Consider the following 15,866-nt stretch of genomic DNA (forward strand, 5'->3'; position numbering starts at 1 on the left):
CTTGAAATAAATTAGTTAGCTGTGACCATTATTCCAGATCATTTTTGCTTAAAGAGTCCATTTAAGTATGTTGAAACCAAAGAATTCAAGCTGGTGTAAGTATTAAAATGCTTAACTACTCAAGTGTCTCTCAAATATGGTATTTGCGGGAATTAGTGCTGATTTAATCCAGATGATTTTATAACGAAACAATAGACTGAAATTGTTAAAAGAGATCATCAAAAGCCTACTCAGCATCCATTGACAGAACAGAAGCAGAACTGTCATTGTTGGATGCATGGATGGAGAACGTGATGGACATTATCTATAGCCAGGCTGATTCCTCACAAATCCTGTCTGATCATGATGTGTTAATTTAATCATAAAATTATTGAGCCTTTTTGCTAATACCTCAGCATACAGATTAATACTGGAATTCAATAAAGGTAGAGGGCAATAGCTGGCACATAGCTGGTATCCTTCTCTTCATTTAGAAGCAAGGAAAATACAGTTAATGTTTACAATTACTGAAATTACTGCTGATCTCATCAGTTAGTAATAGTATGAATAGTATAGACTCATTATATGTAACACATGTACAGTGATACTTCTGGTGGCAGAAAACATTCAGAAAGTAAAAACATTTTGAAACTAATTGCACTAAATTAACTTGACTTGAGGTTGCAAGTTTTACTATTTGATTTTTGTGAATATGGTATATACATAATTTTGGCTCTAAAAAATACTGATTGATGATATGTACAGCACAGATAAATTAATACACAGTCTTTATTATTAACACACATTTGTTAGTGAATGCTGTGCTTTTGAGACCTTTGTCTATATAGAATATATTTTTTGCAGCAATAAAAGCAAACTAACTAAGAAAATAGACAAGGTTACTTTATCACACATTGCACAAAACCACACTTCAAATGGCAATATACCACGTCAGATAAAATTAGAAGATATATTGGACAATAATGCAACTTGTCATAAATCACCTTTTCATCCCTTTCCCAATCTGCTCACCCTGGCTGCTGTGGGACTAATCTCAGTTAATGCAACTGAACTTCAGATCTTAAGAATTAGAGGCAATTCAATCTCCAAGCCAAGGACTTTGTTTCCTTGGTAAAGGAGAAATTCAAGTTGTTACGTGAAATACTTATATTTGCAAAGCAGGTTTCCTGGTTTGTACTTTAAATAAAATATGCTAATCAAATGTTTTTATATAGGACACACTGTCATGACTACAAAGAATACTTAAAAGAAGTATTACATTTTTTTTAATTAATAAAAAATGTAAATTTACTCTGTTTTTATTCACTACCATTTTGGAATTTGTATCCATCCTAAAACAATACAAATATCATATTACATTGTAAACTGTTGATCTTATCATTTTGTTTAAAAACAACATGAGTAGCATATATGCAACACCTGTACAGTGATACTTTTGGTGGTAGAAAAACTTTCTGAAAGTAAAAGCAGTATGAAACTAACTGCCCCAAATTAACTTGACAGAGGCTGCAAGTGTTACTGCCTGGATTTTTGCAGGACTCAATTATAGTGACTATGACCACTGAGGATTCTGGGAAAGCTATTCTAATTAGTATGTTGTGAAATTATGAAAAAAACAAAGGGAACTTGCATTATTGCAGCTTCTGAATTGTTGTATTCTATGTGTGTCCAACACCAGTGGGGGGGATATGAATCCACACTGAGGAAGTGTCATATTTTCATATTGTTTTGTGTGTGAGGCGTGTGAGGGTGTGTTCTGTACATGTGACTTCTTTGTAGCTGGTTAGTGTCAACCTAGTATCTGAGAGATGTAATGAAATGGTGGCATGTAACTGTTCTCTTCCTGGAATAATAACATAGAAATAAATGTGCTAGTTGGTTTGTTGCTAAACAAACATGAACATGCTTATCTGTGCTATTCTAGGAAAAAAAAATGAAAGCTCTTTGAAAGGCTTTTATAACTCAAATATTTACTGCATTATATGAATTACATTTTCAGTTCCATTAAATATTTTCCTCCTTTCCATATATACATCATACATCATTACATTACATTTATTACATATTTGACATAAATATGACATATATCTATTATATTAACATGTAGTACATCATTAGATTTGGAGATTAATAAATCATATCCTTGATAAATTTGGTCTACTTAATAAGCAAGTGTTTTTGTTTAAATATCTGTTACAGGTTAATGTATGACAGCCTTCTAATGATTCTTTTTATATTACTTGTCACACACACTAAACAATAGAATATCTTGGCATTTATTGTCTTTTTCATATTAGCACATATATTGGTAGCTGAAAGCTTTCTGTAAAAATCCCCTCCACAGAACGTTAGAGTCATCTAAATCCTTTAATTCTTTGGACCATCTTGTCCCCATTTTTAATGCCAACATCATTTGTAATTTAAGTCACATAACAAATGGGCTATGCATTTAATATCCCATTTTTGCAGATTACTTACCTAATAGGAAAGGTTTAAATGGTTCTGCTCCATAGAACAGACTGTTTTTCTCCCATATAATTTCAAAGATTGCTCATGTGAGACATGGCGTACACTAAGTACAGAAAAACAGAAACAAATACACAATTGTACTAACAGTCAAGATATTAGGAGCTGTCAAAGAATAACGTGGGAAAACAGCAAGAACAGCTTAAAGAGGACATAGAATTTATTCCACACAGTTTTGAAATATTTCCAGACCAATTCCTTATACAAACAATTACTTCACTAGCAGGATTGCCTTCAGTTGAGACCGAACAGATGACCAATGGTTTAATCAGTTTTTAATATAGTTAATAATGCAGGGTTACAAAAAAGACAAATAAGATCAGGAAAAGGCTAAGCAGATAAGTCAAAAAGTAAATAAATAATCATAACCACCAACTTGTAAATATTTTGCCAAGAATATACCCGAGCAGTTGGTATAGATAGAGGTACATGCATTGTTTATTCTTTGACACATTTGTGGTGAAAAGAGTCATAATACTGATACACTTATTTAAACAAATATTAACAACGAGTGACACACACTACACTACACACAATATAAACATATATTTTGTTCTTTATTTACTGTATGTCAACAGACCACCAGGGAAAACCAAATATTCGAGTCTTTACACCTACAAAGGCCAAAAGAAGAGATAAGCTACCTTTTAAACTAAATACAGTACAACCTGAGCTTAAATCTCTCTCTGCAAATCCTGATGCAACAAAATAAATGGGAACCTACGTCCCTGTTCTAAAATGCACCCACCAAGCAGGAAAGGCCATTGTTAACCGAGGGATTCCATTGTCTCTAAATTCTCACGTATCATAGCCTGTAAAAACATGATAGAATTATGGTGACTGTTCAGCGAAAACAATCTTCTTAACTAGCTGAACACTGCCTGATAATTTGTTTAGGAATTCTTGAAATTCCGCACAATAAATACACAGGTACAATATATTAAGTATAAATTTAACCACTCAGAACGCATGTCTTTTGTTAGTAATACCCAATACATGTTGGCTTTATTAATATGACTATGCATTCAGTGACTAATACAAGATTTTGGAATGAATAATCCATTTCTTTCAAATTTCGCTTTTGGACAATTAAGAAGACATTCCCCATATAGGGCAATGAAGTTTATATAGCCGTATATGCAAGAAAAAAAAGTGAAGATAACATTTAAATACCAATTTTCCTAAATTTCATTTCTAAAACATAGCCATGCCATCAAAAATGTTCTGTGTTTTGTGGAAATCCTAATCCTAACCCCAGCTACAGATTTGTCTTAGGTTCGGGTTAGGGTCCAGACTATTTTCAAAGAGTTTACACAATCTTCCACTCATTTGAGTTTAAAATATTCTTCAGGGAATCAAAATATCACTTTCAATAACAAGTATTCTGTTATTGGAAATTTCATGTTGAAAGGTGTTCTCAATGAGCATAGTTTGAGATTTATACTTAGGGGTAAGAGTCAGGTATACCCAGTATTTTTTTTATTTATTTGTTAATATGCCTGTGAATGCAATAACAAACTGAAAAGTTTTAAAAGTGTAATCACCTTTTTAAAAAATATATATTTTAGAAAAAATCAGACAACATTCACTTTTATGGCAATGCTGTGTGTATAGCCATATACACAGAAAGAAATGGGAAGATAACAATAATACTGTTCCTAAATTTATTGTCTGTGCTTTGTGGGAATCCTAACCCTAACCCTAGCTAAGGGATAGGTTTTGGTTAAAGTTCAGAGTTTTCCGTAATCTTCCTCTCACTTGAGTGAAAAAAAACGTAAAAAATGTATCTTACATTTATATAGCTCTTTTCTGGACACTCCACTCAAAGCTCTTTACAGGTAATGCGGACTCGCCTCCACCACCACCAATGTGCAGCATCCACCTGGATGATGCAACGGCAGCCATAGTGCACCATTTTGCTCACCACACATCAGCTATCCATGGGGAGGAGAACAGAGTGATGAACCCAATTCGTAGCTGGGGAGTATTAGGATGTCATGATTGGTAAAGGCCAGTGGGAAATTTGTCCAGGACACAACCCTAGGATTTTTAATGAGCACAGAGAGTCAGGACCTAGGTTTTACGTCTCATCCAAAGGAAGGTGCCTTTTTTATAGTATTGTGCCTCCATCACTAGACTGGGGCATTAGCACCCACATAGACTGCAGGGTGAGCACCCCCTACTGGCTCTATAAATACCTCTTTCAGCAGCAAACTTAGTTTTTCCAAGTAGGTGTCCCATCCAGGTACTGGCCAGGTTCACAACCACTTAACTTCAGTGGGCCACTAGTCATGAGCTGAAGGGTGATATGGCCACTTGCAAAATATCAGCCTAAATCACTAAGCAACCTTGCCAAACCTAAAGATCATCAATGGTAAAATTCAATTTTGTGACTAGTATTCTGTTACTGGAGATTTCCTGTTGAATGGTGTACTTAATGAGCATGGTTTCAGGCTTCACTATCCAGTAAAAGTCTGGAAGTAATTCTGGAGTAACAAGAAGAGTCTGGAATAAGAAAGCCAAAATGTACTGGTTTATATGTAATATATTACTTTATATTATACTGGTTAATATGTGTATATAGTATATACAGATATCTGTACTGGTCTACACAAAACTAATAATAAATATGTTTAAACAGAACATGGATATACAGATGCAGCCATTCAAAGTGCGCGGTACAGACACGTACCGGAGGTAATTGGCTACGGCGTCGCGCATTGTGACGCAAGATGACGCGCGGTACCGCGGTACGTGATTGGTTGACCGACAGGGGCACTCGTGGTCCATTGGTCTGTCGTAGAAAGATTTACAGTAAACGTCTTTACTGTGCCCGTTGTAGTATTGAATATTCATATGGAATTTTACCACTGAAGGGAAATCTTAGTAGCTGAGCATAAAAAGAATAGTAACGCGTGTGAAGGCCATAAACGATATTAATTTTGGAACATAAACATACAGTATATGGCTGGTCTTGGTACTTTAAAGAAAAAATACACACCAATATTCCATTTCTCCATTTTAAGCATCGAAGTCTTTAACTAAAGAGATACCAGAGTCAACAAGCATACTTTTAGAATTTGATTAAAAGGGAATATAATATGGAACCGCGTATCTAAAGAAATTAATAACGATATAATTATATTCATGTACCGCAACACAAGAATAGTACACGCTGTACATTGTCTGTCGATAATGTTTCTGTAGTGCTATTTCAGCACTCTGCATGTGACCTTGCCGGGGGTGCTGTGGGTTAGGTTCCTGACTCCCATGTCACATGGTCTGTAATCGAATCCCACTGGAACTATGACCTTTTTTTTAAAAAACATTTCTTTGAAAAAATGAAACGTTTCCCTTGGTCAGAGATTAAATAAAACCTCACTCGCCCCAAACAAATTGATATTTCTAAATATCACAATATGATCGAATTTAAGTCTTTTTAATAACAATGAATAGTCGCCTATGCGTTACAAAATAAACATTTATATTGATCGTAAACGCGGGTTTAAATATATGTTTAAAGGCGATATATAAAAGCGTTGATTCTTATGGAATGTGTTCCGCCGGGGATTCAAAAACTTTATTTTTTTTAATCGCGTATCTATGGAAAATAGCAGTACAACTTTGTTCATGCACAAACAGTGGCATGTTACATTATTAATTTAGGTGTCTCCTCTTGCCAGAAAGCTCTAAATTGCATTTTGAGTGCGGTTTTTGACTTTTTCTAAAGTGCAACCCATAAATAAAGCTGATACAGTTTAGACTTATTTTAAGCTGTATTACAGCAGCACAATGGGCAATGCAACGTAAGTTGCAGAAATGCACTTGGAGTCTGTCCAAGCCCTACTTTGTCAGGCATTTTCTTTTACTGCAACGGACATAAAAACTCCCTTGCTTTTAACAGATCGTTTCATAATTTCTAACTACGAAAATTATTTAAACTGTGACACTTATCATTCATTCCATTCCATTCCATTATCAGTCTTCCATTTCTCCCAAAACATTTTAAGCATGAAAGTTTTATGAAAGGTTACCCAAATATGCGATTGCTGTGTAGAATGAATTTTAATTTAAAAAAAATATTTAACACGAAAATTAAGCTGGAAATCTCGCCCCCTTCTACTTTGAAAATACCTGTGAAACCGGTTTAATTCGTCACAGCCAGCACTCCCGCAGAGAGGGGGGTTGTACTCATTAATGTCTTAGCCGGAACACATCATTATATCTCATTTTGTATTTCTATAAAAAAAAATAGTTTGCTCAGCCACTATTGTTGTTATTGTTTTTATCCTGTAAAGCGCTTTGAGGAGCACAGCTTTCTCACCACTTAGATTACTTTTTGATACCATCCTTACACAAAGCAGAAACTTCTTGTATTTTCCGATGACATACAAGTGGAAAGATTACAGATTTTAATCGTCTTTTTTCTGAACCAGGGAAAATCTGATCATGTTTCTCTATAACAATAATAAAAAACTTTATTTTACATATCACCTTAAAAGTGGCATCTCAAAACAATACAGTAGATGTAAACCACAGATTACAAAGTAAATACCCAGACAAACGCAAACGCGTTTTTTATAAAATGCTTTCATTCATTCAGCAGAGAGAGCGTAAAACCTGGGTGTAACAGCTGTTCCTTTTTCTGATCACTCGCTCTCTGGATAAACGTCTCGCCTGTCCTGTTCTTTGTTTTCCTAATTTGCCGATTATGCCTGCTGCGATCCACTCCTACCCTCACACCTAAAGAAGACTATTTTACATTTCTTTGCGCGGTCCATTGTGCAATTAACCCTTGTTTGTTCTGTCCTTAATGTGATATCACATAAAGGTGATATGTAAAATAATGTTTTTTTATTATTGTTATAGAGAAATATGATCAGATTTTCCCCGGTTCAGAAAAAAAGATCTAAAGTATACTAGTTAAGAAAATTAAATCTAAACGGGGAGAAAGCTATGCTGAAAGTTTATTAAGATACTTAGAAGACAAAGATATCAATTTATTTTAGTTAAAATTTTATATATCACCTTTAAAAGTGGAATCTCAAAGCAAAGTAAATACCCAACACTGATTGTACCCATCTGTCATGCTAATAAAACACCTTGAATTGAATTGAATTGAGGGAGAGAGGGGGGGAGGGCAAGCGAGATAACCAGGATGTAAGGCAAATAAGATACACTCCACAGACATTCACAACAGCGACATATCATAAAACGTTTGCACATATACAGTGCCTTGCGAAAGTATTCGGCCCCCTTGAACTTTTCAACCTTTTGCCACATTTCAGGCTTCAAACATAAAGATATAAATTTTTTATTTTATGTGAAGAATCACCAACAAGTGGGACACAATTGTGAAGTGGAACGAAATCTATTGGATTTTTGAAACTTTTTTAACTAATAAAAAAATGAAAAGTGGGGCGTGCAAAATTATTCGGCCCCTTTACTTTCAGTGCAGCAAACTCACTCCAGAAGTTCAGCGAGGATCTCTGAATGATCCAATGTTGTCCTAAATGACTGATGGTGATAAATAGAATCCACCTGTGTGTAATCAAGTCTCTGTATAAATGCACCTGCTCTGTGATAGTCTCAAGGTTCTGTTGAAAGCGCAGAGAGCATCATGAAGACCAAGGAACACACCAGGCAGGTCCGTAATACTGTTGTGGAGAAGTTTAAAGCCGGATTTGGATACAAAAAGATTTCCCAAGCTTCAAACATCCCAAGGAGCACTGTGCAAGCGATCATCTTGAAATGGAAGGAGTATCAGACCACTGCAAATCTACCAAGACCTGGCCGTCCCTCTAAACTTTCAGCTCAGACAAGGAGAAGACTGATCAGAGATGCAGCCAAGAGGCCCATGATCACTCTGGATGAACTGCAGAGAACTACAGCTGAAGCGGGAGAGTCTGTCCATAGGACAACAATCAGTCTTACACTGCACAAATCTGGCCTTTATGGAAGAGTGGCAAGAAGAAAGCCATTTCTCAAAGATATCCATAAAAAGTCTCGTCTAAAGTTTGCCACAAGCCACCTGGGAGACACCCCAAACATGTGGAAGAAGGTACTCTGGTCAGATGAAACCAAAATCGAACTTTTTGGCCATAATGCAAAACGATATGTTTGGCGTAAAAGCAACACAGCTCATCACCCTCAACACACCATCCCCACTGTCAAACATGGTGGTGGCAGCATCATGGTTTGGGCCTGCTTTTCTTCAGCAGGGACAGGGAAGATGGTTAAAATTGAGGGGAAGATGGATGCAGCCAAATACAGGACCATTCTGGATGAAAACCTGTTGGAGTCTGCAAAAGACCTGAAACTGGGACGGAGATTTATCTTCCAACAAGACAATGATCCCAAACATACAGCAAAATCTACAAAGGAATGGTTCACAAATAAACGTATCCAGGTGTTTGAATGGCCAAGTCAAAGTCCAGACCTGAATCCAATCGAGAATCTGTGGAAAGAGCTGAAAACTGCTGTTCACAAACGCTCTCCATCCAACCTCACTGAGCTCGAGCTGTTTTGCAAGGAAGAATGGGCAAGAATTTCAGTCTCTCGATGTGCAAAACTGATAGAGACATACCCCAAGCGACTTGCAGCTGTAATCGCAGCAAAAGGTGGCTCTACAAAGTATTAACGCAAGGGGGCCGAATAATTTTGCACGCCCCACTTTTCATTTTTTTATTAGTTAAAAAAGTTTCAAAAATCCAATAGATTTCGTTCCACTTCACAATTGTGTCCCACTTGTTGGTGATTCTTCACATAAAATAAAAAATTTACATCTTTATGTTTGAAGCCTGAAATGTGGCAAAAGGTTGAAAAGTTCAAGGGGGCCGAATACTTTCGCAAGGCACTGTAGTTAAGTTATTACTTGGTTTTCAAAGTGCAATGAAGTACAATATTGTTCTTGCTGTTCTTGTTGTTTTTATCCTGTAAAGCGTTTTGAGAAGCCACCTTTAAAGGCGATATATAAAAGCGCTGATTCTTATGGAATGTGTTCCGCCGGGGATTCAAATTTGTTTTAATTATTTTTTAATCGCGTATCTAAGGAAATCTCAGTATAACTTTGTTCATGCACAAACAGTGGCATGTTACATTATTAATTTGGTGTCTCCTCTTGCCAGAAAGCTCTAAATTGCATTTTGAGTGCGGTTTTTGACTTTTTCTAAATTGCAACCCATAAATAAACTGCGACACTTTAAACTGCGACACTTATCATTCAACCAGTGCTCGAAATATCACAAGGACCCTCAAGAGCACAGCAAAGACTGTATTAAAAGAATAGTGTTTCTAAAGAAATTAATAAGATATAATTATATTTGTGTACTGCGACAGGGCTGTGTAGGGCTGTTTCACCTCTCTCTTCATGTGACTCTATTCAAAAGCCATTTAGCAGAGAGGGGATGAGAAGAGTGACAAACTAGTATAGCAATATGAAGCATCTCCTTTTACTTTTCAGTCCCTTACAGACATTGAGCACAGCTTTCTCACCACTTAGATTACTTTTTGATACCATCCTTACACAAAGCAGAAACTTCTTGTATTTTCCGATGACATACAGTACAAGTGGAAAGATTACAGATTTTAATCGTCTTTAATTTTCTTACGTTATACGTTTTAGGAACGTTTCATCTCTACAAACACCACAAAACTATTCTCGATTGTATTTCTGAATGTTATGTTACACTTACAGTAGTTCACTGTTTTAAATACATCTAATTAAGAAAGGTAGGTGTAAGCACTTCAGATCTTTTTTTCTGAACCGGGGAAAATCCGATCATGTTTCTCTATAACAATAATAAAAGACATTATTTTACATATCACCTTTAAAAGTGGCATCTCAAAGCAATACAGAAGATGGAAAAACAGTTAAAAGGGACCAAAGTAAATACCAGACAAACACAAACACGTTTTTAATAAAATGCTTTTATTCATTCAGCAGAGTGTGAGAGGGACATCCAGCAGAGAGAGACACACACACCGGTTTCCATTGACAAAAGTCTGCATTTTCAGGAGTGTCTCTAGCCTCCCAATCCTCCCCAGTAATGCGTCGTACTGCTCCCGCTGCTGCCGAAAAGTCTCCACACAGGTGGTGCTTCTGCAGGTTGGCACCCTGGCCAGTGGCCGAGAGCAGAGACCCATGGCCTGTGGCAAAATAACATAATTCATGTAAGAAATAAAGTCACACAGTAGTATTATTCAGTCGCGGAACAGACGTCAAAATCAACTTTTTTTTTTTCCGTCTTGCCGCTTTCTTTTTTACTATCCTGGTGGTAGATTTCTAAGATCGTTTCGCCCATGCGGTGTTTTCTTGAAGAACAGGCTACGAAGAAAAAATTCGTAAAAAAGAGCAGGGACGAATTAGGCCAGTACCCACTATTGTTAAACATACAGAAAAGAATATTAAAGTATTGAAGTATTGGCTTTAGTATTAGCCATACAGAACATTAAAGTGCCCCTTTTCCATTCAGCGGGTGCCTGAGCCGCTGTGTCCTATCTTCTGACAGTCGCCGTTGTGAATGTCTGTAGAGTGTATCTTATTTTTAGTACTATATTTTTGTATTATATTCCCTATTAATCAAACTCTAAGAGTATGTATCGGCTTGTCCCCTCCTCCCGCCCCTCTCTGTGTACAGTAGAGCCTCCTGTCCAGCCAGAACATGTCCACAGACATTCACAACAGCGACATATCATAAAACGTTTGCACATATAGTTAAATTATTACTTGTTTTTCAGGAAGTTAAAAAAAACACTTGAATTAATTATCCAGTCTCTCGAAATGAAGTTATTTTTCAAGCAATGCAACAAACGTCGGGCAATGTGTTTTTTTTAATCCAACATTGACAGCCACATCTTAAATCTTGTCAGTCAGCTCTTTTTTCTCTATTTGAATTGTGGCTTACACATCGCACGACTTTAAAAGCTAGAAAAACAGGTTTCGATTCACATTAGCTGGCGAGCCTTGTTTTGTCAAAGGACAGCACAAAAAAACAGACAATACACAGGGAGGGGGAGGGCAAGAAAGAGAGAGAGAGTTTTTTACCCTCTGTCAAAAAACCCAAATAACCCGGGGCAGAGACTCTGGGGGGATCATTGCGTGGTACAGAGCGGAGCTCAGTCAATTCTTATGGAATGTGTTTCTTTCTTCTTTTTTTCAGCCTGGAATAAACCTGTTACTTGATTCATATGGATGCCCAGTTCCGCCAGGTATTCAAAACATTTTTTATATTTTTTTTTAATCGGGTATCTAAGGGAATAGCAGTATAACCCTGTTCATGCACAAACAGTGGCATGTTAAATTATTAATTTGGGTGTCTCCTCTTGCCAGAAAGCTCTAAATTGCATTTTGAGCGTGGTTTTTGACTTTTTTTCAATTGCAACCCATAAATAAGGCCGATTGCAAAAATGCACTTGGAATCTGTCCAAGCCCTACTCTGTCAGGCATTTTCTTTTACTGTAACAGACACAAAAACTCCCTTGCTTTTAACAGAGCATTTCATAATTTCCAACACCGAAAATTATTTAAACTGCGACACTTATCATCCAACCAGAGCTCGAAATATCACAAGGATCCCCAAGAGCACAGCAAAGACTGTATTAAAAGTATACTAGTGACAAACTAGTATACTTTAGATCTTTTTTTTCTGAACCGGGGAAAATCTGATCATGTTTCTCTATAACAATAATAAAAAACATTATTTTATATATCACCTTTATGTGATATCACCTTAAGGACAGCACATACAAGGGTTAATTGCACAATGAACCACGCCAAGAAATTTAAAATAGTCTTCTTTAGGTGTGAGGGTAGGAGTGGATCGCAGCAGGCATAATCAGCAAACCAGGAAAACAAAGAACAGGACAGGTGAGACGTGTATCCAGAAAGCGAGTGATCAGAAAAAGGAAATGGTGTTACGCCCAGGTTTTCGACCCAATTGTTTTAACTTGCTAATGCATCAGACACATTTCCTGGCGTATTGTGTTTTAAATAAAATAGGAGTGTCTTTCCCTGGTATTAGCTCATCGGTATGGTGTAAGTTTTATCTGTACCATACCATACAGTATATAGGTATAGAATTCAAGCTGCACCACTGTATCGCTTTAGTAAGGAGACGGACAATGGCCAAAATCACAAAGACTCTCTCACACCAAATAATGAAGATGAAAAGAAACAGGAAGTCAACACGGGACATTGTACAGCATTTGGCTTCGATGGACATCTTCGTTTCCGAAAGCACAGTGAGACGACATTATAAAGGGGAGAGGAGGCAAAGAGAATCTAAACCGAGGACGATTCAAAGGTAAATAAATTTCTAAAAATACCTTTCTTGCATGTAAATAGAACTACGCACATTATTTTTAAAACTAACTGTTGATCTCTTTTTTTTCAAGTCCTATTGTGCGAGCTATCGACAAACTGACTACTGAAAATGATGAGCTACCGGTGATGCAAGTCCATGGGCTGACCTCGGTGCGACCGTTAGCCCGACATCGATAAGAAGAGTACGCAGGAGGCTTGCATGGAGATACAGAAAAACCAACACATGCCCCATGATAAGGCTAAAAAACAAAGAGGAAAGACTCAAACAAGCGCTCCAATGGATTGAACAGGGGGAGGCATTTCAGGATGTACTTTTCACCGACGAAACAACAATGGCTCTGGAACAGTTTTCAACAATGTCATTTTGCAAAAAGGGGAGATATGTGGACAAGCCAAAGCCCAAACATCAACTGAAGGTTCACGTCTGGGGGGGTATATCTAGAAGAGGCCCGGGACCACTTCTTATTTTCGAAGGAATTATGGACCGTGAATTCTTCGAGGAAGTCGTGGTCACACAGCATGCCGCCCCATATATCAGGGAGCAGTTTGGATCAAGGCACCGTCTCTTTCAAGACAACGATCCGAAACACACAGCAGCAAGGGCGAGGCTTGTAGCAGAAGGAGTGAACTGGTTGAAAACTCTAGCCGAATCCCCAGATCTAAATCCGATAGAGATGATTTGGCATTCATTGAAAGACTACGTTCGGAAAACTGCTAAGCCCGTCACAAAGCAGGAACTGATCGATGCAATCTATAAATTCTGGGAGGAAGAACTGACTGAACAAAATTGTAACAATTTTATTAACAGGCTGTTTCGTGTTCTTCCTAGGATTGTTGACCGGGGCGGGGGACATTCCGGAATGTGAGTCTGAGAAAGACAGTCTCACGTTTGTGACAGTCTGTCCACAAACAAAACATTCCTGTTAGACAAGAGGAATGTAAAAAAAAACAATTACTTTATGTCAATGAAAACCTGTGTGTGTGTCTCTCTCTGCTGGATGTCTCCCTCTCTCTCTGCTGAATGAATAAAAGCATTTTATTAAAAACTGTTTTGTCTGGTATTTACTTTGGTCCCTTTTAACTGTTTTTCCATCTACTGTATTTCTTTGAGATGCCACTTTTAAAGGTGATATGTAAAATAAAGTTTTTTATTATTGTTTTAGAGAAACATGATCAGATTTTCCCTGGTTCAGAAAAAAAGATCTAAAGTGCTACACCTAACTTTCTTAATTCGATGTATTTAAAGCAGTGAACTACTGTAGGTGTAACATAACATTCAGAAATACAATCGAGAATAGTTTTGTGGTGTTTGTATAGATGAAACGTTCCTAAAACATATAACGTAACAAAATTTAAGACGATTAAAATCTGTAATCTTTCCACTTGTACTGTATGTCATGGGAAAATACAAGAAGTTTCTGCTTTGTGTAAGGATGGTATCAAAAAGTAATCTAAGTGGTGAGAAAGCTGTGCTCAATGTATTTAAGGGACTTAAAAGTAAAAGGAGATGCTTCATATTGCTTGAGTCATTTTAAAAACTAAGTTATAAATGCAGACGCTCCCTCGGTGCCGCGCCGGGTGTAAATATCTAAATATACATTCGTCCCAGGCAAAGGCCGAAGAGCGCCCCGGCTGGGGTGCACGGGCAAGAGCAGGACAGGAGTGAAAGTGGTCAGGGCGGGGTTTAGGAAGGCGTACAGTCTGGGCAGGTATAGATTACACTTTTCTAAAACGTATTTGAAAAATAAAAACGATTACAATCTAATTCTTCTACGTTTGATCCCAAAATCCCAAGAAAAATAAATCTAAACGGGTAGAAAGCTATGCTGAAAGTTTATTAAGATACTTAGAAGACAAAGATACTGTATCAATTTATGTTGCATTAGTCTGATTATGATTTAAAAAAACACATACAATTAAACACGCGTTTGCGATTTAAATCAAAACATGATTTAAATCAATATAAATGTTTATATTGTAATGCATACTGTCCAGCCTCCATTTCTCTACAAAAATTTACTCTATTACAAATTTACAATTTGTTGATAATAGAAATGTTAGGTTCTCTAAAGCTTTGTGATAGTTTACCCACCCAGGCAGCAAAAGATCAGCTGAATTGATAAGATGCGACACCGAATATATGATAAATAACCTTTTAAATCTGAAGGGAGATCTGAAGGGATCCCCCCCACACACACACACAATAGAAGCAGGAAGCAGACGCAGGGACCGTTGTCAGAAGGGAAGAAGGTGACTATTCATTGTTATCAAAAATGACTTAGAATCGATCATGTTGTGATATTTTGAAATATAAAAGTCAATTGATTGTCCATAATATTGCTATTCTATTTTTTCAAAGAAATGTTTGTTAAAAGAAAAGTCACAACACCAGCTGGATTTGAACACACAACCTGTGAGTTGGTAATCGGGTACGTAGACCAGTGGGCTACAAGGGAAGTCACATGAAGAGAGAGGCGAAACAGCCCTACACAGCCCTGTCGCAGTACACGAATATAATCATATCGTTATTAATTTCTTTAGATACACGATTCCATATTATATTAGCAGAAAAGCTTAAATCTACACCTTTTTCACACGCTATTTCACGTTAGTTAAATACTTCGATTCTTAAAATGTTTAGGGAGAAATGGAATATTTTTCCTTTAAAGTACCGATTCCTGGAATCTGACTGGCTTACACCCTTCTGAAGTGGTTCCATAATATCTGGTATACGGAAAAGAAAGCGTTGATAAAAAAGCCTGGATTCTCATGTATCTGATACAAGTATCTTTTAATACAGTCTTTGCTGTGCTCTTGAGGATCCTTGTGATATTTTGAGCTCTAGTTGAATGATAAGTGTCGCATTTTAAATAATTTTCATAGTTAGAAATTATGAAACGCCCTGTTAAAAGCAAGGGAGTTTTTATTCTCGTTGAAGTAAAAGAAAATGCCTGACAAAGTAGGGCTTGGACAGATTCCAAGTGCTTGTACAAATGTGCTAAAGAAATTATACTTT

The sequence above is a fragment of the Lepisosteus platostomus genome, chromosome 2 (assembly GCF_059453375.1).
Source record: "Lepisosteus platostomus isolate fLepPlt1 chromosome 2, fLepPlt1.hap1, whole genome shotgun sequence".
In the NCBI taxonomy this organism is placed as follows: Eukaryota; Metazoa; Chordata; class Actinopteri; order Semionotiformes; family Lepisosteidae; genus Lepisosteus; species Lepisosteus platostomus.